The sequence below is a fragment of the Mustelus asterias genome, chromosome 1, assembly GCF_964213995.1.
Source record: "Mustelus asterias chromosome 1, sMusAst1.hap1.1, whole genome shotgun sequence".
Lineage (NCBI taxonomy): Eukaryota > Metazoa > Chordata > Chondrichthyes > Carcharhiniformes > Triakidae > Mustelus > Mustelus asterias.
In genome coordinates this window covers 107,044,627-107,071,325 of record NC_135801.1, presented here as the reverse complement: position 1 = coordinate 107,071,325, position 26,699 = coordinate 107,044,627, and the positions used below count along the sequence as shown (strand labels likewise).

General features: G+C 42.3%; 1 protein-coding gene and 1 pseudogene across 6 annotated transcripts in view; both read left to right on the top strand.

Annotated features, from left to right (window-relative positions):
* Window positions 1–26,699, top strand: part of LOC144495888 (amyloid beta precursor protein binding family B member 2-like) — a 330,576-nt gene that overhangs the window by 57,703 nt on the left and 246,174 nt on the right. The window lies entirely within an intron of this gene.
* On the top strand, window positions 11,758–11,976 carry LOC144501695 (U2 spliceosomal RNA; annotated as a pseudogene).

Genomic DNA, 26,699 nt, shown 5'->3' with positions numbered 1-26,699 from the left:
AGGAGGTTTACCAGGATGTTGCCTGGTATGGAGGGGCTTAGTTATGAGGAGAGATTGGCTAAACTGGGGTTGTTCTCCCTGGAAAGACGGAGGATGAGGGGAGACTTAATAGAGGTGTATAAAATTATGAAAGGCATAGATAGGGCAACGGTGGGAAGCTTTTCCCCAGGTCGGTGGTGACGTTCACGAGGGGTCATAGGTTCAAGGTGAAGGGGGGGAGGTTTAACACAGATATCAGACGGACATATTTTACACACAGGGTGGTGGGGGCCTGGAATGCGCTGCCAGGCAAGGTGGTGGAGGCGGACACACTGGGAACGTTTAAGACTTATCTAGACAGCCATATGAACGGAGTGGGAATGGAGGGATACAAAAGAATGGTCTAGTTTGGACCAGGGAGCGGCGCGGGCTTGAAGGGCCTGTTCCTGTGCTGTATTGTTCTTTGTTCTATGTAAACTTAAGGTTACATTTTAAGCTCCTGATTCAGGTCAAGTTTATAAACTTTTTTTTGGATTCACTAATCGTTTTTTGACCCAATTTGAAACTCTTGAGTTTCAACTCTCGATCAGTAACCAGATAGCCAACTGGTAACTGTTTTCTTTTAGGGGCAGAGAGTGGAGGAGTTGGCATGTGGAAGTAAGTTGGGAATTCAGAGGCATGTCAACTCTGACAAATTTAGTCATCTGATACTAAATGAGGCAAGTTTGCAGTGCCCCCCGGACGCCATTAATGATTGATTGTCCAGCCCTTCTCGTGAGAAACCTCAATTTTAAATAGGTAATTATAGTGGCTTCACCCTGTTGTTAAAATAATACTGATTGGAAAAGCTCATTGTTCTTGTAGATGGAATTAAAGCCTCTTTAACATCACAATGACTTTCATGCATGTCACATACCCTCTGGCCAAAAATAAGCTACATGCCACAAGTGGCATATTTAGATGTTCTTAAAATACTTAAAATATCATAACCACAGTTATTGAAACAGTGAAAATAACATTATGGTGTAGTTGGACTTACTTGGTTTAATTATTGAAGGAGCAGTACTCCGAAAGCTCATGATTCCAAATAAATTTGTTGGACTTTAACCTGGTGTTGTGAGGCTTCTTCCTGTGCCCTCCCCAGTCCAACACCAGCATCTCCATCCCATCTCGTTTAGGAAAGCAATTGGATCATGAATGACAAATTGCATTTAACTGATTTGTGTTCTAAACTTATATTATTAATTAATATGGATCTATCTTTATCTATTATTTATTACATTCAGTATGTGGAGTAGGTATTTCATTGCCCCCTCAATATCTTTTGTTTCTTTAGATTGAGTTCAGTAGACATAAAAGTGAAGCAACCAAGTTGCGCAATCCACAATAGTGGTTTACTGTGAGTGTACATCACTATGGTTGTACAAACTCCATTAACAGGTTCTCAATTGCTCAAAATATTTTCTGTTCTTTGTAATTAAGTATCTAGTTAAGAAAGCCCACCAATACCTCTACTTTCTCAGGAGGCTAAGGAAATTCGGCATGTCCACGACGGCTCTCACTAACTTTTACAGATGCACCATAGAAAACATCCTTTCTGGTTCTATCATAGCTTGGTATGGCTCCTGTTCTGACCAAGACCACAAGAAACTACAAAGGGTCATGAACAAAGCCCGGTCCATCACGCAAACCATCCATTGACTCTGTCTACACTTTCCGCTGCCTCAAAAAGCAGCCAGCATAATCAAGGACCTCCCCGGACATACTCTCTTCCACCTTCTTCCGTCATTAAAAGGATACAAAAGGCTGAAATCACATACCATTCGACTCAAGAACACCTTTTTCCCTGCTGCTATCAGACTTTTGAATGGACCTACCTCATATTAAGCTGATCTTTCTCTATGTCCCAGCTATGACTGTAACACTACATTCTGCACCCTCATCTATCCTTCCCGATGAACAGTATGCTTTGTCTGTGTAGCGCGCAAGAAACAATACTTTTCACTATATACTAATACATGTGACAATAATAAATCAAATCAAATGTTCGAAACAATGCACCATAACTTCCTTGGAGTGGCAATCAGCGTTGTATTGCCACTCCATACAGACTTACCTGCACTTAAATTCTTAAGTACCTGTCTCGCCCAACCTTCCTGACTCAGGCTGGGTGAGATTCAGGCAGCAAAGCAGGTGGTGAATTGTAACGGAGGACACACTTTTTTTCAGTCTTGATTTTTAGTGCAATTATAGCTTAATTTACCATAAGATTTATAAGGCCCTGATTAGACAAAATAGGATATAGGAAATAACATAAACTTGATACAGTAGAAGCAAGTGTGCAAAAGTAGCACTCAAAGAAAACATTACATACATAACCTGGTTTATATTTGTGCAGCATTTCAGGCCCATTCCCCAAATCGGGATTAGGAAAAAACTCTTAACAAAATAGATCTCAACCTCCTTTTTACAGCACTAGCTTCTGTAAGTTTAATTGTCCTGTTGGAAATAACAGGCCATGGAGGAGGCAAGTATCTAAGTTAATGGGATGGGGGGGGGGTGCAGGGTGCGGAGGCGGGTAGGGAGGTGGAGAATGGGGTGACAGATTCGGATATTGGAGGGATGGGGAAGTCAAATATTGGGGGGAGGGGGTGCAGGTTCTGACACTGGGGCAAGGGAGATGAGTTGGACATCGGTGGGTGGGGTTTTGCTGGGTGAACCCTTACCTGGGAACAATCAACAGGGGTTCCACAGCGTATCTTTGGGGTACCCCTCAATTCTGATGCTGGGGAGCCAGGAAGTTGCTGGCAATGCTTTCAATATTATCTATATAAATAAAAACATATTTCACAATAACTTGGTGACATTTTATTCATAAGAATGCCATTTCATGTCTTCATTATAGTTTTACTTGAAAGCCTCAGCCTCTCAAAAACTTAAGCTTCAACTTGACTTTTTGGCAAAGAGTTGTACTCTGTGAGCTGAATTTGAATTATATAATTTGAGCATGCATGTGCCTAATTTTGCAGATTTCTATGATTGTGCTGTTGGAATTTTTATCTTTAGCTTCTAATCAGTTGTTTGTCTTTTGTTGAGATGAAAATTAAGAGGCAGTGTGCATACATTATGGAAAGTTGCATGTTGCAATTGCGCATTATAACTTGCGTTCTTCAGAAAATGCATTAAACTGAAGGGGAGAGCGAGCCTTTGTGTTGATTTCAACTTTCAAGAACCACCCACGCTAATTACATTTTAAAGTTAGATACTTATTTTGATTTTTGTGACAATTGGGAAAGATGATTGTTAACCATTACTTATGAGAGTCAGAAAAAGACGATGTTAATTCAATCTTGGAAGCAAATAATTAGTTTACCTATGTTGGGGAGGAAGTATTAGGAAGTAAATGCAGAGCTTTTGTCAACAGTGTGTCATTCCCAGCATTGTAACTGCAACTGTGTGCCACTTAGCCTTTCACTTTTTCCATTTCCCATGCAATTACAATTGAAATTCTAAGTACCAGCCATGTCCATGGAAAATGCTACGATTCAGCATCAGGGGAAGCGTATCATTGGTGAAACTCACCGTCAGCTGATAATGCAGCAGGTACTGGTGGCCATAAAAAAACCTCCTGGACAAACGGAGAGAATCTGCATTACAACCGTATCTTCCCTGCCCAACTACATTTCCATTAACAATAAAACTTGAGAGCACAAAGTGCTTTTCAAGTTAAAATTTCAGTTGAAAATATTTCACATTACATTTGTTTCATTTCATTCATTTGTGCACCATGGGTATTTAGAAACAAAGAAATTAGGAGCAGGAGTAGGCCATTCAGCCCTTCGAGCCATCTCCGCCATTCATCATGACCATGGCTGATCTCGCTTTCCCCCCATATCCTTTGATCTCTTTCAGCCCAAAAGCTATATCTAATTCCTTCTTGAAAATGTACAATGTTTTGGCCTCAACTGCTTTCTGTGGTAGCAAACTCTACAGGCTTATAGGTTTACATCATATCCTTAGACTATGACTCCTGTTTCTGGACACCCCCAGCATCGGGAACATCTTTCCTGCATCCACCCTGTCTTGTCCTGTTAGAATTTTATAGGTTTCTATGAGATGCCTCCTCATTCTTCTGAACTCCAGCAAATATAATTCTAACTGACTCAATCTCTCATTCATCTGTCCTGCTATCCCAGAAATCAGTCTGGTAAACCTTTGCTGCACTCTCTCTATAGTAAGAACATCCTTCCTTGGATAAGGAGCCCAAAACTACACAAACTATTTGTGGAGACTAGCTTATTCTGAGATCCAAATGTACTGGCATACCCCATGGTTGGGACACATTGATGGTAATCGGGGATTTAGGGAAATTTCCTTTATTGTTATTCCTTTATTTTTTGCAGGTGCTGTCGTCAGGAAATTTCCTTTATTTCCTGACGACAGCACCTGCAAAAGATGCATCCAGCTGCAGCTGCTAGCAAAGTGTGTTAGGGAACTGGAGAAGGAGCTTGATGACCTCCATCTAATTCGGGAGAATGAGAAGTATATAGACAGTAGCTTTAGGGAGGTAGTTACACCTAAGCAGCAGAGCACAGGAAATTGGGTTACTGTAAGGAGAGGAAATGGCAGTGTGAAAGGACAGGCAGAGCAGGGTTCCCCCGTGGCCATACCCCTCCACAACAGGTATACTGAATTGGATACTGTTGTGGGAGATGCTTTACCTGGGACAAGCTGCAACAGCCGGAACTCTGATACTGAGTCTGGTTCTACAGCGCAAAAGGGTGGGATGAAGAAGAGGAGAGCAGTAGTGATAGGGGACTCAATGGTCAGAGGTACGGACAGGAGGTTCTGTGGTCGGGACCAAGACTCCCGCATGGTTTGTTGCCTCCCAGGTGCCAAGGTCAGCGATGTCTCTGATCGCGTGCACAGCGTTCTAAAGTGGGAAGGTGATCAGCCAGATGTCGTGGTACACATCGGTACCAATGACGTGGGAAGGAAGAGTGAGGAGGTCCTAAAGAGTGAGTACAAAGAGCTTGGAAGGAAGTTAAAAAGCAGGACCCCGAGGGTAGTAATCTCAGGATTGCTACCTGAGCCACATGCCAGTGAGGGCAGGAGTAGGATGCTTGGGCGGATGAACACGTGGCTGAGGAACTGGTGCAGGGGGCAGGGTTTCCAATTCTTGGATCATTGGGACCTCTTCTGGGGCAGGTGGGACCTGTACAAGAGGGATGGGTTACACCTAAACTACAAGGGGACCAATATACTTGCAGGGAGATTTGCTAGTGTTATTGGGGAGCGTTTAAACTAGATTTGCAGGGGGATGGGAACCAGAGTGCCAGAGCAGATAGTGGAGCAGGGGTAAAAAGACAGGTTAGTTCAAGCAAAATCACACATGGAAGGGTAGAGTGTGGTGGAAATAATCTTTTGAGGTGTGTCTATTTCAATGCCAGGAGTATTGTGGGGAAGGCAGATGAGCTGAAGGCGTGGATAGACACATGGAAATATGACATTATAGCCATTAGTGAAACTTGGCTACAGGAGGGGCAGGACTGGCAGCTCAATGTTCCAGGGTTCCAATGTTTCAGGCGGGATAGAGGCAGAGGGATAAAAGGTGGGGGGGTGGCATTGTTGGTCAGGGAAAATGTTACAGCGGTACTCAGGCAGGATAGATTAGGGAGCTTGTCTACAGAGGCCCTATGGGTGGAGCTGAGAAACAAGAAAGGTATGACCACATTAATGGGGTTGTATTATAGACCACACCCAATAGTCAGCAAGAATTGGAGGAGCAAATCAGCGGAGAGATAGCTGACAACTGCAAGAAACACAAAGTTGTGATAGTAGGGGATTTTAATTTTCCACATATAGATTGGGACTCGCATACTGTTAAAGGTTTAGATGGGGTAGAGTTTGTAAAATGTGTTCAGGAGAATTTTCTACATCAGTATATAGAGCTGCCAACTAAAGAGGATGTGATATTGGATCTCCTATTGGGAAATGATTTAGGGCAGGTGATGGATGTGAGTGTGAGGGAACACTTTGGATCCAGTGATCATAATGCCATTAGTTTCAACCTGATCATGGATAAGGATAGATCTGGTCCTCGGGGTTGAAGTTCTGAACTGGAAAAAGGCCAAATTTGATGAAATGAGAAGGGATCTGGGAAGTGTGGATTGGCACAGGCTGTTCTCTGGTAAGGATGTAAATGGAAAGTGGGAGGCCTTCAAAGGAGAAATTTTGAGAGTGCAGAGTTTGTATGTTCCTGTCAGGATTAAAGGCAAAGTAAATCGGAATAAGGAACCTTGGTTCTCGAGGGAGATTGTAACACTGATTAAGAGGAAGAGAGAGTTGTATGAAATGTACAGGCAGCAAGGAACACATCAGATGCTCGAGGAGTATAAAAAGTGCAAGAAGCTACTTAAGAGGGAAATCAGGAGGGCTAAAAGAAGACATGAGGTTGCTTTGGCAGACAGAGTGAAGGAAAATCCAAAGAGTTTCTACAGGTATGTTAGGAGCAAAAGGATAGTGAGGGATAAAATTGGTCCTCTTGAAGACCAGAGTGGTACACTGTGTATGAAACCAAAAGAGATGGGGGAGATACTAAATGGTTTTTTTGCATCCGTATTTACTGAGGAAACGGGCATGGAGTCTACGGAAATAGGGCAAACAGGTAGGGAGGTCATGGAACCTTTACAGATTAAAGGGGAGGAGGTGCTCGCTGTCTTGAGGCAAATCAGAGTGGATAAATCCCCAGGACCGGACAGGGTATTCCCATGGATCTTGAGGGAAGCTAGTGTTGAACTTGCAGGGGCCCTGGCAGACATATTTAAAATGTCAGTTTTCACGGGGGAGGTGCCAGATGATTGGAGGGTGGATCATGTTGTTCCGTTGTTTAAAAAAGATTCCAAAAGAAATCCGGGAAATTATAGGCCAGTAAGTTTGACGTCGGTGGTGGGCAAGTTATTGGAAGGTGTGATAAGGGATAGGATCTACAAATATTTGGATAGACAGGGACTTATTAGGGAGAGTCAACATGGCTTTGTGCGTGGTAGGTCATGTTTGACCAATCTATTAGAGTTTTTCGAGGAGGTTACCAGGAAAGTGGATGAAGGGAAGGCGGTGGATGTTGTCTACCTGGATTTCAGCAAGGCCTTTGACAAGGTCCCTCATGGGAGGTTAGTTAGGAAGGTTCAGTCGCTGGGTATACATGGGGAGGTAGTAAATTGGATTAGACACTGGCTCAATGGAAGAAGCCGGAGAGTGGTTGTGGAGGATTGCTTCTCTGAGTGGAGGCCTGTGACTAGTGGTGTGCCGCAGGGATCGGTGTTGGGTCCATTGTTGTTTGTCATCTATATCAATGATCTGGATGATAATGTGGTAAATTGGATCAGCAAGTTTGCTGATGATACAAAGATTGGAGGTGTAGTGGACAGTGAGGAAGGTTTTCAAAGCTTGCAGAGGGATTTGGACCAACTAGAAAAATGGGCTGAAAAATGGCAAATGGAATTTAATGCAGACAAGTGTGAGATATTGCACATTGGAAGGACAAACCAAAGTAGAACGTACAGGGTAAATGGTAGGACTCTGAAGAGTGCAGTTGAACAGAGGGATCTGGGAATACAGGTACAGAATTCCCTAAAAGTGACGTCACAGGTGGATAGGGTCGTAAAGAGTACCTTTGGTACATTGGCCTTTATAAATCGGAGTATCGAGTATAAAAGTTGGAGTGTTATGGTAAGGTTATATAAGGCATTGGTGAGGCCGAATTTGGAGTATTGTGTACAGTTTTGGTCACCTAGTTACAGGAAGGATGTAAATAAGGTTGAAAGAGTGCAGAGAAGGTTCACAAGGATGTTGCCGGGACTTGAGAAGCTGAGGTACAGAGAGAGATTGAATAGATTGGGACTTTATTCCCTGGAGTGTAGAAGATTGAGGGGAAATTTGATAGAGGTGTATAAGATTTTGATGGGTATCGATAGAGTGAATGCAAGCAGGCTTTTTCCGCTGAGGCTAGGGGAGAAAAAAACCAGAGGGCATGGGTTAAGGGTGAAAGGAGAAAAGTTTAAAGGGAATATTAGGGGGGGCTTCTTCACGCAGAGAGTGGTGGGAGTGTGGAATGAGCTGCCGGATAAAGTGGAGTCTCAACATTTAAGAAAAACTTGGATGGGTTCATAGATGAGAGGGGTGTGGAGGGATATGGTCCAAGTGCAGGTCAGTGGGACTAGGCAAAAAATGGTTTGGCACAGACAAGAAGGGCCAAAAGGCCTGTTTCTGATTTGTAATTTTCTATGGTTCTATTGTAGAAGAAACAATGTGATTATTGCTCACACTTTATTGAAAGTTTGTGTTAGTGTCCAATGTTGTACACACATCTCTGTGAGACATGAATAAATTTGTAGGCTCAGCTGGCCCTGCAAATTATACACTGTATAGGAGATTGTCCGAGAGCACTTTCTCAGTGGGGATAATTGAGATATTGCCGGTGAGCTCAAAACCCTGTAAGGATATTGTGAGCAAACACCCTGAGATGGGCGTATATTTGGACACTATTGACATTGCCCTTTAGGCTGCACATTTTTTTACCTTTGAATAGCTGTCCCCACCACACTCTGGACACTAGGTCCTTCCCTCTCCCACTTCTCCATGTTCCTGACCCCTTCCATAACTCCCCCACCACTGACTGACTCTTGCTGGTCCTGAGCCTCCATGCAACTTGCCATTATCCTGCTTCAGCCCCTTGTGCTGTTGAGTTGAGCAAGGAAAACCGCTAACTTTAAAAATAACTGTACAAAGACTCCTGGTGCACATATATTGGGTAGATGTTTTGTTGTTGTGCTGCCATTTTAAGAGTCTAGTCACGTGTTTAGTTTGTGATGTCATTGGCTGCTGTGTGGGCTATTAGTCAGTGTCGGCCTAGCCTTTGTATGGTGAACAATTTCTCAATAAAGCTGCCTTGTTGACTGCAACCAATCCACGTGCTGAGACTCCACTTTCTTTTATCCTCACAAGTGCAACGTATTCATCACACGCCACCTTTAAATGCCAGGAAATTCTCGTATACCACTGACTTTATCCCAAATGTAGGACCTTATTTAATAAATGAGAAGAGGTGACCAGCAGAAGAGGAGAGGCAGTAAGAAACAGGAAAAGAGATAACTGAGGCAAATGTGGCACTGTCTGTATTCTCTGACTAGGGAGTGTCTGTCAAATCCCGGAAGATTGATTAGTGTTTAATTAATATCGGTATATCTGTTGCATTTTTTGAAAAATCCCTGTAACTCTTGTAATAGTCCAGCAAGATTTTGCACCATAAATGCAACATTATGTCGTGCTTTTGTTCTGCATACATTTGTAGTCAAGCCAGCAGATACTGCTATTGAAAAATTTTTGTTTTAAAATAATTTTCCCATCTTTCACCCAGTCGGTAATGTTGATTTTCTGCTGTTTGAAGGTACTTTGCCAACTAAGTATTGAGCTTGAAATGTCAGTTCCTGACTTGTCATTATTAATTCTATATTCTAACTTTTGATCCCTCATTGGATTCCCCAGTCTTCTTGCTCTCCTGAGCCTCTTGGACATCCCTCATTTTTGCTCACTAGCATTTCCCAATGCCCCATTTTCCGTGCTTACACATTCCATTGCTTCAATTTTTATCCATACCTGCCTCTCTCTCATACTGTTTCTGTCGCCATTTTATGCCTCGTCTCTTTTGGCCCAGTTGAACTTCAGAAGTATTGGGAACATTGGAGCAGGAGTAGGCTATATTTTTTAAAATTTTATTGAAAAAAAACCAAATTCAAACTGAATCCAATTCATAGTTCCCACATGAGGGACAAACTAGATCCAAGCTGACAGGATGAGGCATTGCATCCCATCCCGGGCTTGATCTGACAATTCCATCGTAGCCAAAAGGCCAAGATTGCTTTAAAAAAATTGCATCAGGTAAAACCTCGGTTTAACCTAATTGGCCATTCTGATCCTTTACTTTACCCTCGCCCAGGCAAACCATCGCAGGCATCAGCACACCCCGGGTAAATTAGGGTAGCCTCATCACCTGCCTGATCATTGACTCTCCCCTGCCAGGTAGTCCCTTAAGCATCTTCTGCCATTCAATAAAATCATGGTTGATCTGCAACATCATTCCAAATACCTGGCTTTCCCTTGTACCCTTCTTAATAGTTTGGTTAAAAAAGTTAGATTAGTCTCAGATTTAAAATTGGTAATTGATCCAGCATCAATTTCCAATTGTTGGTGAGTGGTCCACATTTCTACCATTTTGTATATAGACATATTTCCTAATTTCACTCCTGAAAGGTCTGGCTGTAATTTTTAGATAGTGTTTCCAGTATTAAACTATCAGCAGTGGGGGTAGTTTATCTACTTTATCCACTCCCTTAATATCTTTTGATCAAATCGCCCCTTAACCTTTTAAGTTCCAGGGAAAATAACGGATGTCTGCATAATCGCTCCTCGTAATTTAGCCCTTCAAGTCCAAGTATTATTCTAATAAGTCCCTGTTGTATTCCCTTCAAAGCCATTATATCCAGCCCAAGATGTAGTTTGCAGAACTACCAGGTGTGCTTGAACCAAGGCTTTTATTCCCTTGTATCCTAGTCCTGTGGATAAGGCAAGCATTCCATTAACCTTGTTGATTATTTTCTATATCTGTTCTTGACATTTTAATGATCTGTTTACATGGACCCCAAATCTCTTTGGACCTCCACAGTTTTCAGATTTTCACCATTAGAATGTATCTTGTTCCATCTTTATTAGGTCCAAAATGGGTGACTTTACATTTTCCCAAATTGAAATCCATTTGCCATCATCTTGCCTGTTTACTTCACCTGTCACTATCTTTTTGTGATTTTGTGCTTTCATCTTCACTGCTTACAGTGTTTATCTTTGTGCCACGGCAATCCTCAGCTAAATTATTAATGAAGGTGGTGAATAGTTCAGGCTCTAACAGAGCTCCTCCTGGGATACCAATAGTCACATCCCACCAATTAGAGTACCTGGCTATTATTCTTCCTCTGTCTCCCGCCGCTCAGCCAACTTCCTAAACGTTCAATAATTTTCCTTCGTGTCGATGAGCTTTCGCTAACAGTTTCTTTGAGAGATTTGATCAAATGCCTTCTGAAAGTCCAAAGGAATAGCATCTGTAGACATTCCTCTGTCCATTCTTTTAGTCACTTCTTCAAATAGTTCAGTCAGGTTTGTCAGGCTTAACCTACTCTTTATAAAAACCAGAAAACCAATGATGCAGAACAGCAGTAGGAGGGGAGTCGGTGTCAACATTGTAGGAAAACTGTATATATGAATGCATTGAGAGAGGGTGACACAAGGAGAATAAGATAAGACAAGATGACATCGGAGACATGGGCATCAAGGGGGGCAGTAACAGAAATTTTTGGGGGTCCCAAATTGGAGGGTGGGGCAGCTGGACTTATCAGAGGCATAGGATTGGAAGTAGCTCAAGCAAGGTGATCAGGGGAATCAAAAGGGGAAGGACTTAGAGAGACAGTCATCTAACTTCCTCCAAGCAGCACCATAGGAGTCTGCCTTTTTTAGCAACTGAAATACCTGACTATTTGTAAACAGTGATGAAGAAATATAGTTTACTTGGCTCAGTGTCCCAATCCCCAGATGCCTTTTGGTAAAGATGTGGGTGAGTTTTGTTGTAATATGTTTACTGTGTCTTTTATAATGCTGGTACTTTGCAAACATGAAAGCGATACAATATCTGACTATGATCTGGTGCTCCTATGTTACAACAACAGTTAGCACGCTTCTCTGCCTTTTGGCTAAGATCAAGCATCAGATAAAGCCCAGGATGAGGTGCAATGCCTTCAGCTTGGATCTTATTTGTCTCTCTTCTGGGGACCTTGAATTGGGCTCAATTAGAATTTGAATTTGGTTTTTGGAGCAAGGAATGGATTTGGGTCAGCCTGGTCCATTCCAAGCATTGACTTTGTAACTTTAAGGTTTTAAAGTGTATTTATTAGTGTCACAAGTGGGCTTACATTAAAACTATTATGAAGTTACTGTGAAAATCCCCTAGTCACCACACTTCGGTGCCTGTTTTGGGTACACCGAGGGAGAATTTAGCATGGCCAATGCACCTAACCAGCACACTTTTTGGACTGTGGGAGGAAACCCCGGGGAGAATGTGCAAACTCCACACACAGTGACCCAAGCTAGGAATGGAACCTGAGTCCTTGGCACTGTGAGGCAGCGGTGCTAACCACTGTGCTACCGTGCTGTCCAGGAGTAAAACATAAAAAAAGGATGGCATGAAAATAGCCTGCTTCCCCTATAGTTCACAAGGTACATTTTGGGGATTTATAAGAAAATGACTGTGCTCAGCACCCTGAAAACTAAATACATCTGCAGGAATCTGTCAGCGTATTTTAACTTTACCGTATTCTGAAATGTTGGCTGTTTGGAAAATTGAGCTATTTTTAAATGATCAGTTTCCATAGAATATTGCAGGGCAAGAAAACGTGGCGACTGTTGAAAAATTTACATGTTTATTTTGTAAACATTTATATATGTTGCAAATGTATTAATATAGAAGACTTCATGTGTGTTTAGTTTGATTCAAAACTCTAATTTGTAATGTATGAAACATTCTTGTAGGTAAAATAATTTTTTTTTTACATTGTGTACCACAGCCAGAACCAAAAGATGCAATATTATTTACTCGTGTAAGGAAATTAAAATGCATTTACCATTTTATGAATGAAATGGCTACAGTGGTAGGTAGGAAATAGACCCTGAACTTGTAAACCCATTTATTCTATTGAAGTCAGGTTACAAACTTAAGGGTATTTTATTCAAATAGTACAACTTACTATATTTAATGTACAATATAAGTACTCTGTTCATGTAGAGTTTGTAACACCAGGTTAAAGTCCAACAGGTTTATTTGGTCGCACAAGCCACTAGCTTTCGGAGCACTGCTCCTTCAAATAGTTCAGCCAGGTTTGTCAGGCTTAACCTACTCTTTATAAAAACCAGAAAACCAATGATGCAGAACAGCAGTAGGAGGGGAGTAGGTGTCAACATTGTAGGAAAACTGTATATATGAATGCATTGAGAGAGGAATGCATTTGAAGGAGCAGCGCTCCGAAAGCTAGTGGCTTGTGCTACCAAATAAACCTGTTGGACTTTAACCTGGTGTTGTGAGACTTCTTACTGTGTTTACCCCAGTCCAACGCCAGCATCTCCACATCATGTGGAGCTTAACAGGATTCGTAATGCTCAATTAACAGTAAAAACGCATGTCTGTGAAGTTTCTCTCAATCTGCAAGTTTCCAGATAAATGAATCTGTTAGCTACGATGTACAAATAACCAATCAGCATGAACAGGTCATTGGAAATCTCCCAAGTTCCAGCAGTGCAACCATCAACAATTTCAGTCAATGGACCTATTTGGTTAACAATCAAAGGCACAGTTTGCTTTTTCGAGTATCAACGGACAAAAACTAAAGATTTGTGACCGTGGAAATAGTGGAAAAAAGGCAGATATTGTACATGTCCTGATACCTTTGTGAAATAAATCTAATCAATAACAAGTAAGTAGAACTTGTATAGTGGAAGAAACGTGTACTGTACATTCTGAGGCATGGTATCTGTTACAAAATAGTGGACTTTTGTGTTTGAAGAGGAAATCTTAACTATCTGTTTACAAACTCTGAAGGTATTTGTTATATTTATTCTTGGGATATAAGCAGAGCTAGCAAAACTGAATTTATTACCTATTTATTGCTGGTTGTCCTGAGAAGATGGGTGGGGTGGGGTCGGTTGGGCGCAGGGGGTTGGGGGTGGATTTATACTTGAGCCACTGCAGCTCTCGTGCACATGGTGCTGGTGTTAGTGAAGGATTCCAAGATATTGACACAGTATTGCCCATTAAGTATTGGATCAAGAGTTTCCAGTGCAAATTGTTCAAAGCTCCTCAGTTATGTATTACATTAAAATCACGGTGTAGTAAAACTCATTGTCTCTATTTGTTCAGAGCACTGATTTTGTAAGTTAGTTGAGCTCCGTATTACTAGAACTTGTGATCCAAACTGAGACTAGAATCCAGCAAGTTAATTATTCCTGGATGTGAAATGCCATCTACATAGTTATTACTGGCTATGTCGCGCACAATTAAAAATCTAATAATTTGATGATTTCTATTAATTTTAATTCGGTGCACTCTAGTTGTGCATTATTCTTGTCTTCAGAGCTATGATGTAGAAATGTTTTTAAAAAGAAAATTATTCAAAGATTATTCAAGTTTAGGTTTCATTTATGGGATGACTATATTATATATATATATATATTATACATATATATATTGCATTCGGGGAAAATAGGACATGATAACTGTGCAATATGTTAACTATTTGTTGTAACTTCGTGTGATGTGACGCATATCTTGTGTTGTGATGTAGTTGTAGATCGGCATGCTATCTGACAAAACATCTTTTACTGATCTAGAGCATTGATTTGCAAGAATGTTCGTTGTCACTGGAATTTTACTTAGCTTACACGCTCTTTTTTTATTTGGGTTTCTATCAAGCTTGACATAGAGCCAAAGCTACAGCAGGGCAGGTATGTGATGTATGTGTAGATAATGCTCTGTACCGTGACAGAGATTTTATTTTTCTGTTTCCTATGTTTGCTCATCTAGCTGGACAAATAACTTATTTCAATGTTTGTGTGTTACTGATCTTGAGTGCAGTCTGCTTGGTTTCTTTTTATCAGGAAGCCTGTTAAAAGGTGAAAAATTGATTGTGTTACAAAAGTTAGGAAAAACTGGTTTTAACTTGATACAATTGTACTCATTAAGGTAAGGAACTGCAGTACACTTATTTTTACATTTGTAGACACTTAAAGGGAATTTTCCTGTCCTGCCCGCCACAGGAATTGTAGCAGGTGCAGGATGGACCATGCAAAGATCCATTGATCTTGGGTGGGATTTTACGGTTTTGGGCGAGTGCAGCTGGAAAATCCCGTCTTTGGCATTTATGGCCGAAATGTTCCATCCTCGTTTGCGGCTGGGATTGTTTGGTGCTGCTGAAAGTTAATGAAGCTTTGGCTGGAATGTCACATTTTCCATTCTTGGTTGCAACAGATCCCACCACAAGCGAGACCAAAGAATCCCACCCTCTAGGTCTGGTATATGTAGCACTGCGACATATAGCTCCCTTTACTATGCTACAACTGCATGGTGGATTTTCCATGGAGGTGGCGCTGTTGGTCGGTGGCAGGGTCTTCTGTTCCCACCATTGTCAACAGAGTTTACCATTGAATGCACCCCTTGCCACATTGGAAACCCACGGCGGGGGTGCACTTTCGGCAGGATCAGAAGATCCGGCATGAACAGCTGGAACGTTCTGTCCCCCACTCTGTGATTACTGTGTGCTACTGCAATATTGCTAGTTCTCCATTTCCCACGGCAAACATTCTTGGCACACCTAGAAAACGGACAAAATGTTAACTAACATCTTCACAAAAGCAGACAGTTCAAGGAGGGCTTTAATTATAAATGTAATAAAGAGGGGATGGCCGGGAAGAGGTTTAAGAGCTCTGGTGTGTGGTCACTGTAACATTTTGAATCTTGTATTGAAAATGGTGCATTCTAGTTGATTTAGAACATAGAACAGTACAGCACAGAACAGGCCCTTCAGCCCACGATGTTGTGCCGAGCTTTATCTGAAACCAAGATCAAGCTATCCCACTCTCTATCATCCAGCTGTGCTCCATGTGCCTATCCAATAACCGCTTAAATGTTCCTAAAGTGTCTGACTCCACTATCACTGCAGGCAGTCCATTCCACACCCCAACCACTCTCTGCGTAAAGAACCTACCTCTGATATCCTTCCTGTATCTCCCACCACGAACCCTATAGTTATGCCCCCTTGTAATAGCTCCATCCACCCGAGGAAATAGTCTTTGAACGTTCACTCGATCTATCCCCTTCATCATTTTATAAACCTCTATTAAGTCTCCCCTCAGCCTCCTCCGCTCCAGAGAGAACAGCCCTAGCTCCCTCAACCTTTCCTCATAAGACCTACCCTCCAAACCAGGCAGCATCCTGGTAAATCTCCTCTGCACTCTTTCCAGCGCTTCCACATCCTTCTTATAGTGAGGTGACCAGAACTGCACACAATATTCCAAATGTGGTCTCACCAAGGTCCTGTACAGTTGCAGCATAACCCCACGGCTCTTAAACTCCAACCCCCTGTTAATAAAAGCTAACACACTATATGCCTTCTTCACAGCTCTATCCACTTGAGTGGCAACCTTTAGAGATCTGTGGATATGAACCCCAAGATCTCTCTGTTCCTCCACAGTCTTCAGAACCCTACCTTTGACCCTGTAATCCACATTTAAATTTGTCCTACCAAAATGAATCACCTCACATTTATCAGGGTTAAACTCCATTTGCCATTTTTCAGCCCAGCTTTGCATCCTATCTATGTCTCTTTGCAGCCTACAACAGCCCTCCACCTCATCCACTACTCCACCAATCTTGGTGTCATCAGCAAATTTACTGATCCACCCTTCAGCCCCCTCCTCTAAGTCATTAATAAAAATCACAAAGAGCAGAGGACCAAGCACTGATCCCTGTGGCACTCCGCTAGCAACCTGCCTCCAATCCAAAAATTTTCCATCGACACCCACCCTCTGTCTTCGATCAGACAGCCAGTTACCTATCCAATCGGCCAACTTTCCCTCTATCCCACACCTCCTCACTTTCATCATAAGCCGACCATGGGGGACCTTATCAAACGCATTACTAAAATCCATGTATACGACATCAACTGCCCTACCTTCATCTACACACTTAGTTACCTCCTCAAAAAATTCTATCAAATTTGTGAGGCACGACTTGCCCTTCACGAATCCGTGCTGACTATCCCGGATTAATCCGCATCTTTCTAAATGGTCGTAAATCCCATCTCTAAGGACCTTTTCCATCAATTTACCAACCACCGAAGTAAGACTAACCGGTCTATAATATAATTACCAGGGTCATTTCTATTCCCTTTCTTAAACAGAGGAACAACATTCGCCATTCTCCAGTCCTCTGACACCATCCCCGTGGACAGCGAGGACCCAAAGATCAAAGCCAAAGGCTCTGCAATCTCATCCCTTGCCTCCCAAAGAATCCTAGGATACATTTCATCAGGCCCAGGGGACTTATCGACCTTCAGTTTATTCAAAACTGCCAGGACATCCTCCCTCCGAACATCTATTTCCTCCAGCCTATTAGCCTGTAACACCACCTCTTCCTCAAAAACATGGCCCCTCTCCTTGGTGAACACTGATGAAAAGTATTCATCAATCACCTCGCCTATCTCTACTGACTCCATACACAAGTTCCCACTACTGTCCTTGACCGGCCCTAACCTCACCCTGGTCATTCTTTTATTCCTCACATAAGAGTAAAAAGCCTTGGGGTTTTCCTTGATCCGACCCGCCAAGGACTTCTCGTGTCCCCTCCTAGCTCTCCTAAGCCCCTTTTTCAGCTCATTCCTTGCTAACTTGTAACCCTCAATCGAGCCATCTGAACCTTGTTTCCTCATCCCTACATAAGCTTCCCTCTTCCTTTTCACAAGACATTCCACCTCTTTCGTGAACCATGGTTCCCTCACTCGGCCATTTCCTCCCTGCCTGACAGGGACATACCTATCAAGGACATGCAGTATTTGTTCCTTGAAAAAGTTCCACTTTTCATTAGTTCCTTTCTCTGACAGTTTCTGTTCCCAACTTATGCCCCCTAATTTTTGCCTAATCGCATTATAATTACCTCTCCCCCAATTGTAAACCTTGCCCTGCCGTACGGCCCTATCCCTCTCCATTGCAATAACAAAAGACACCGAATTGTGGTCACTATCTCCAAAGTGCTCTCCCACAACCAAATCTAACACTTGGCCCGGTTCATTTCCCAGTACCAAATCCAATGTGGCCTCACCTCTTTTAAACACTTTTTAACTCACAGTTGATAACATTTTAATCCTTTTTTTAAGAAAAAGGAAAAGCAAAATGGAAGTTAGATTTTCAACATACCACCATTTCTCTGACATCTCCCTCAACACTGTGGTCATATTTTAATCCTCTGCCCTGGTTCACAGCAGCATTCTGTTTCTGGGTACTGGTAAGGGATGCTACCCCTCCTACCCTGCTGATGCTTTTCACCCTCTTTGCCTGCCCCAAATCCACTTCAGGCTGGAACTCTTCTTCCTCCATTGCACCTCCCCCTGCCCCAATCCAGATCAAGCTTTCCCATTCACACTGTCCTTCCTTCCCACCTTCCCCTGCCTTCATACCCCCTCCCTGCATCCATCCCTTTGTTCACCCATACCGACATTATTTTCCCGCTCCTTCAAGCTGCTACTCTTTCCCCCTCCTGGTCAATGCTGGCACTCTGCCCCCACTACCTTTAAAGTTAAAGCTTGCAGTCTTCTTCCTTTCCCACCTCAACAACAACAACTTGCAATTATATGGCAGCTTTAATGAAATAAATATGTTCTGGGGCTTCACGAGAGGCATAAATAAACAAATTTTGACACTTTCAAAATCTGCTCCCTTTTTTCCTCATCACTCTTGCACGATCATTCGTTTCCCCTTCTCTCTTAGCTCATTACCATTCATTTCTTTTTTTTCTGGGAAATTTTGTGCCATTAACTTGCAGTTGTTTGCCTGTGACTGCTGAAATAGATTAATTTGCCTCCCCTAACAATAGACAAAGTCAAATGTCACCTCGCACTTCAAGCTGAGATATAGTTCGGACCCAGTTTCAAGAGTTGGAAGGGTGTTGGCTGTGTTTATTGCATAATTTCCCTTTGTCGCCGAAGTGTAGTTTTCTAATAAACATCTGTGTTTCAGAGCTGCAAAATAATTCTCTCAAATCCTTCTCTAACTCATGTGGTTCTGTACTGCAACAGAGGCAAACTCCAAATTGGATCAAAACCAGAGTTCTGTAGCACCAACCTGGTGTTGCTTTGTATCATGCTACAATGTTATAGAATTATTTGCTGTTATTGGGCTTTTAGTTTTGAAAATAAGGTAATTTAATGCTTAGAACGCTGTAATTTGTTCTTGGGATAATATTCACCAACACACGTTGCATTGGTGCCTTATTTATTTACCTAAACTCCCAAAGAGAATTAGAGACCTAGCTGGAGATGTGCATCATTTTGTATAAAATGTTGGCAAGATTGTTGGCCTAACCTAATTTTTTATGCTTGCCTATCAATTTCTTTTTTGTTCTAACCTCGTGTCATTTGGATGGAGGGTCTGATGCCATTGGGCTATTGCTGGCAAATTACCAGCACTTTAACTGTGAACGTGAACTCCTGGATATATTTAAGTTCGGAGAGTGGGGAATTTGTTAAAATACAAGCTCTACCACAATTTCTGATATTCTAAAGGACTCAGATATTTTATTTCAGCAATTGTGTGCAACCTTTCCTCCACCCCATTTTCTGTTACTGGCAATCTGTGCTAGTACCTCCCAAGACCCAGTTTGTATTTGGGGCTCTTGATTTTTGTTTTGCTGTTTAAAGCACCTAATCTCTTTAACAGATCACTTGATTTATAATGACCTGTGAATGCATTGCCATGTGTAAGTGGAAATTGATTTTTTTCACACCATGTTTGGTTCCCTAATATTGTAAATCCATTTAGAACATCTGTTGTCTTATCTAAGCTGAAAGACTTATTGCGGTGGTGGTGAAATGGTGCATTTTGCTTCCAGGCAAAATTAGAGATCATTTTATCAGAATTCTCTCAAAGATCACAGCTACAATCAACCTTTATAGTTACCCTATTTTAATTGCTATTTTAACAAAAATAACTGAAACATTGAGTGCTGAAGATGGCAGGTTATTTGCATCAGCATGGAGTTACTAAGCCTGATTGTTAGGGAGTAAAATTAACATTAGAGATGGTTTGATTGCGCGTTATTTATATAAAGCAGTTTTAATCCTATTTGTCTGGCTTTACCGGAATGAACTCTCTAATGCTGGGAGGTCGTACCTCAATATTCTGGGGTACTCATGTATGTGGCCATTTGTGCCTTTTGTCTGCCCTCCTTCTTCTGTAAATTGTCCTATCCCCTGCTGAAGGTGTTAACATTCTGGGGCCTGGCCCAGTCCCCACTCTTCATGAGTTTAGAAAAATGGTTCTCAGAATTCTTTGATTGAAGGACACCTTTTAAATTTTAATATATAATGTGGAAGTGTGACATGTAAAGAGTGTTTCAACTATTTTTAAAAAGTGAGTATTTACTTAAGGATGTCAGTGATATGTGTGATTCTGCTTCTCACTGTGGAGTTTGTCCATTTGCACTGTCTCGTAGTGAGACAGCCAGCCCATTCTCCACTGCATAAACGGTGGCCTCACTTTGCTCTCGTCTTTCACACTGTACCATAGACCCCTTGATAGTCCCCACGTGAGCCCAGAGGAGCTGCATTTGTAAACCATTGCCTAGAAAATGATTAATGAGGATATTACAATAGGGAACCGAGTAACTGTGGCTCACTGGTGTCATTCTCTCCTCCTGAGTCAGAATGGTGTTCAATGGGTTCAAACCTGCTAGTATTTGAGTATATAATGCAGACTTGACACTTCATTGTAGTCCTGAAGGAATGTTGCATTGTTGGGGATGCTCTGTTAAACGAAGGACCCCTCTTTAGAAGTTCTTCCTTTCTTTGTAGTAGAGCAGATTAGTCAATAATCAGACATAGTCACAATCGAATGACATCACAGTCCTGGAATCAAACCTGGGACTTTACTAGTGTGTATCATGTCTCAGTATCACCACAGGTAGCACACCTACTTGAGTCATCAGTGGAATGCTGAAACCCCAAGCTAATGGTGAAATATTACCTGTGCTGTAGCCTAAAGACAGTGCATTCAGATCGCAACAACTTGTGTAAAAAAAAATGTTTTCTCACATCACCTTTTGGTTCTTTTGCCAATCAGCCTGAATTTATGTCCTTTTTGACACTTCTGCCAGAAACAAACAAACACAACCATCCACAATTTTTTGAACAGCTCTTTGTATCGTTTCTTGATCTACTCTGCCCTTAAGGAGAAAAACCCCAATTCCTTCAATTTCTGCACATTATTGAAGTCCTTCATCCCAGGTATCATTCTTGTAAATCTTTTCTGCACTCTCTCCAAAGATTTATCATATTTTCAGCAAAATGGAACACAATAGTCAGCTAAGGCTTGATTGTTTAAAAAGTTCAGTATAACTTTTCTTTTTAAACTCTATTCCTCTATTAATAAAACCTAGGATCCCAACATATGTGCTTTTCTTTAACAGCCTTTTAACTTAACCAGTAATCGTCAACGATGATACAACCTCAGATATCCCTGCTTTTGCACCCCTTTAAAATTGTACCATTTAGTTTATATTGGGCCATAGCTTTCTCAAAGTGGCAACCTATGGTTGATTGCCACTCAATACCCACTTAGCTGTGCTTGATTTCTAAGGCACTTGACTCAGGCCGGGTGAGACTCTGGCCGGGTGAGATCTCAGGCAGCAAAGTGCATCCCGGCTCCCGTGGTGAAGTGTAAAAGGAGCAGGGCAATGGAAGCCCCCCTTTTTACAGCACTAGCTACTATAAAGCGAGTGAGTATAAGCATCCCATTGGAAATAAGAGGCCAGGGAGAAGGTAAGTGTCCAAGGTCAGTGGATGGGATGTGGGGGGGCGGGGGATCAGACATTCGTGGAGGTGGGAGAATCAGAGTTTGGGGTGTGGGATCGGATCGGGGGGGTGGGGTGGCGTGTGAGGCTTGGGGGTCAGGCCAGGTTGAGGGGTTTAGGGTGGGAGTGGGGTCGGTTCATGTTCGGGGGTGGGGTTGGTGGCATTGAGGGGGTGTCTCCTGGCGCTTTGGTAGTGTGGGAGGCGTCCCCTGTGGGGCTTGGGCTTGGGTCTTGGTCTTTAGAATAATTGCACTGAAGTTGGAAGTGCTTTTATTTCTTCTGACTCTTTCAGAGTAACTGTTACTGTATCACTGGCAGAACTGTGACTTAAATCGCTTTGCCAGATGGTTCCCAGTGCAATTATCCAGGGGGAGCTGGCACGTCTGGGCAATTGCCCATTAAACGCTTCCTTAGGAACTTCAGAAAGGGATTTCCCAGCGCTTCTTTGGGGTAACGATGCTGGGGAGCCAGCAAGTTATGGGCTATTGTTTCTCCTCATTCTTCCAACCAAAATGTATCGCCTCTCTCTGCATTATATTTAACCTACTATATGTAGGCTTATTTTAGCAGTCTCTCTATGTCCTCCTGAAACCTGTTGCTACCGTCTCCATTTCAAAGTTTCGTGTTATTTGCAAATTTAGACGTGTACTCAAGACTGATTGTTTACATCAAAAAGAGTAGTGACCCAAATTCTGACCCCTGGAGAACACGTCACTTGAGTCCAAAAAGCAACAGTTTACTATGACTCTCTGCTCCCTAGTCATAAAAACATGGAAAATAGAAGCAGGAGTAGGCCACTCAGCCCTTTGAGCCTGCTCCGCTATTCATTTTGATCATGGCTGATCATCAAATTCATATTCTAATCCCCCTTACCTCCCATATCCCTTGATTCCTTTAGCCCCAGGAGCTATGTCTAATTTCTTCTTGAAATCACACAATGTTTTGGGCTCAACTATTTCCTGCGGTAGTGAATTCCAAACATTCACCATTCTCTCTGGGTGAGGAAATGTCTCGTCACCTCAATTCTAAAAGGCTTAACCCTTATCCTCAAACTATGACCTCTAGTTCTGGACTCTCCCACCATCGGGAACATTCTTTCTGAATCCACCCTGTCTAATCCTGTTAGAATTTTATAAGTTTCTATGAGATTTCCTCTCACTCTTCTAAACTCCAATGAATAAAAATGATTAAAAATGTTGTATTCATGTTGCCCTTGTTCCTTTAATTCCACAGGCTTTAGTTTTGCTAACAAGTCCATTTTCCATGATACTTTGTCAAATGGCTTTTGAAAGTCCATACACACAACCACAATGCCTTCAGCAGTCTTCTCCCTTAATTCATCAAAGAACTTGATCAAATCAGTCAAAAGTGGCTTAGCTTTAATTAGTCTGTGCTGATTTTCGTTTATGAGCCCATACTTTTCCAAACCAGATTATTGTCGGTTTCCCCACCACTAACATTAGGCTGATTGGCCTCTAATTGCTGACTTTATCCTCCTCCCCCTTTTAAAAATGGGGTGTCACATTTACAGTCTTCAGTCTTCTGGCACCACCCCAGGTGGATTGAAAGAGTCTTTGCAATTTTAACTCTTCCTTCAGTAACTCGAGATGCAGGTCAGTTGATTTTTCAGCTTTGAGGATTGTCAATCTTTTAAGTCAACTTCTTCATTGGATTTGATCCTGACTGCTAGTGTTATTGCAGCCTCAAAGAACAAAGAAGATTACAGCACAGGAACAGGCCCTTCAGCCCTCCAAGCCTGCACCGACTATGCTGCCTGACTTAACTAAAACCCCCTACCCTTCCGGGGACCATATCCCTCTATTCCTATCCTATTCAGTCGCCCCTTAAAAGTCACTACCGTATCCGCTTCCACTACCTCCCCTAGCAACGAGTTCCAGGCACCCACCACCCTCTGTGTAAAAAACACATGCCTCGTACATCTCCTTTAAACCTTGCCCCTTGCACCTTAAACCTGTGCCCCCTAGTAATTGACTCTTCCACCCTGGGAAAACGCTTCTGACTATCCACTCTGTCCATGCCTCTCATAATCTTGTAGACTTCTATCAGGTCGCCCCTCAACCTCCGTCGTTCCAGTGAGAACAAACCAAGTTTCTCCAACCTCTCCTCATAGCTAATGCCTTCCATACTAGGCAACATCCTGGTAAATCTTTTCTGTACCCTCTCCAACGCCTCCACATCCTTCTGGTAGTATGGCGACCAGAATTGAACACTATATTCCAAATGTGGCCTAACTAAGGTTCTATAAAGCTGCAACATGACTTGCCAATTTTTTAACTCAAAGCCCAGGCCGATGAAGGCAAGCATGCCATATGCCTTCTTGACTACCTTCTCCACCTGCATTGCCACATTCAGTGACCTGTGTGCCTGTACAACCAGATCCCTTTGCCTATCAATACTCTTAAGGGTTCTGCCATTTACTGTATTTTTCCTATCTGTATTAGACCTTCCAAAATGCATTACCTCACATTTATCCGGATTAAACTCCATCTGCCATCTCTCCGCCCAAGTCTCCAACTGATCTATATCCTGCTGTATCCTCTGATGTTCCTCATCGCTATCCGCAAATCCACCAATCTTTGTGTCGTTTGCAAACTTACTAATCAAACCAGTTACATTTTCCTCCAAATCATTTGTATATATTACAAACAGCAAAGGTCCCAGCACTGATCCCTGAGGAACGCCACTTGTCACAGCCCTCCATCCAGAAACGCACCCTTCCACTACTACCCTCTGTCTTCTTTGACTGAGCCAATTTTGTATCCACCTTGCCAGCTCACCTCTGATCCCATGCGACTTCACCTTCTGCACCAGTCTGCCATGAGGGACCTTGTCAAAGGCCTTACTGAAGTCCATGTAGACAACATCCACTGCCCTACCCTCATCAATCATCTTTGCCACTTCTTCGAAAAACTCGATCAAGTTCGTGAGACATGACCTCCCCTTCACAAAACCATGTTGCTTCTCACTAATACGTCCACTTATTTCCAAGTGGGAATAAATCCTGCCTCCTTTACTACTACTACTACTGTTCAAAGATGTGTGGGTTAGGTTGGTTAGCCATGCTAAAATTGTCCCTTGGTGAGAAGGAGATTAGTCGAGTAAATGTGTGGGATTACTAGGTTAGGGCCTAGGTAAGATTGTTGTCGGTGCAGGCTCAATGGGCCGAATGGCCTCTTTCTGCAGTATCCTTTTCCCTAGTGAAGACAGACTCATTCAGTATCTCAGCCATGCTCTCTACCTCCATAGGAAGATCTCATTTTTGGTTCCTTATCAGCCCCACCCTTTCCTTTGATTACCCTGTTAACTATTTGAGTTGGGGGAAAAGCTGCTGCTGTAATTCAATACCAGTATGGTATGACTGATTATCAGCTAAATAATCAGTGGTATGATGCAGTTGGAAATCTTTAAAGGTCATGCTGAAGGCACTTTTACCCAATCAAATGTGCTTTTTTACAGTGGTCGTAGTGTACAGAATAAAATGGAAAACTATGAAGAAAATATATTTGTTTTAATTTTTGACATGGTGCAGGAAGATATTTGCTGTTAGGATTTGAGTGAAGGAGATGCTGCTCTGATGCCATGTTCCCATGTTATTATTTTGAAGAATGCGCCGTCGTTGATTATGCACAACCCATAGATAGGACATAAAGATGTTTCAACAAGATGTGATGTGGTATGATTGATAGAAAAATGCCATGTTTTGTTGTGCTGCAAAAATATAATTGATCATTCTAGGTACAACAAAAGTGATAGTAGACCTAACTAAGTAACAATCCATAAATATAGATACTGAAGGTCTGCATGTGTAATAGCAATAAATATTGCATTTATTTTACCTTGCTGATGTGGAATCAGCTTTGACTAGCATTCTTGCTGGAATCCACCTTCCCAAGCATTCCTGCTGCAATATAAATGATGGCATCTCTTGCTGCTGCAATTCTACCACAGGCACAGTACTGAGAAATATAAACAGCTGTGGCGTGCAGTCAGTTTAAATGGTGACCTTACAGGCCAACCAGCTACGTGGTTGCTTCATCACTGGCCGGCACAAACCAAAAAATGTTTGCAGCTGGAAAGATAATGTACAAGTCTGCACATGCATGGTTTTCTATTGCTGCTGCTGGTTCTATGAAATCCATCTCTCCATTTAATCAGTTCAAGTTGCAGAACACTGAGTGTTGAATTATGTTGTCAAAGCTCTTCCCTACTATAACTATGTTACAAGAAATCATGTTTTTCTGTTGCCTTGTGATACCATCAAATTTAATATCACTGGTTTGTATTCAGTGTGGGTGGGTTAGGTTGGTTAGCCAGTGCAGACCAGTAACATTCTCTAGGTTTGTAGATGGTGCTCCAGACCATCATGGTCAGCTTTTTGCCTTTTGGATGAGATGTTGACCCGAGGCTCCATTTGCCCCCTCAAATTAACATAAAATATTCCATGGCACTATTTTGAAGAGCAAGGGGATTCAAGCTGGCATTTTGGCCAATGTTTATCCACCAATGAACACCAATAACTCTCACCAACCTTTACAGAAGCACCATAGAAAACATCCTTCCTGATATATCATAGCTTGGTATGGTTCCTGCTCTGTCCAAGACCGCACGAAACTACAAAGGGTCATGAACAAAGTCCAGTCCATCACTCAAACCAGCCTTCCATCCGTTGATCTTTTCTACACTTTCCGCTGGATTGGAAAAGCAGCCAGCATAATCAAGGACCCCATACACCACGGACATACTCTCTTCCACCTCCTTCCGTCGGGAGAAAGATACAAAAATCTGAGGTCACGTACTAACTGACTCAAGAACAGCATCTTCTCTGCTGCCATCAGACTTTTGAATGGGCCTACCTTATATTAAGTTGGTCTTCCTCTACACCCTAGCTATGACTGTAACACTACATTCTGCATGCTCTCCTTTCCTTCTCTATGAACAGTGTGCTTTGTCTGCGTAGCACGCAAGAAACAATATTTTTCACTATGCT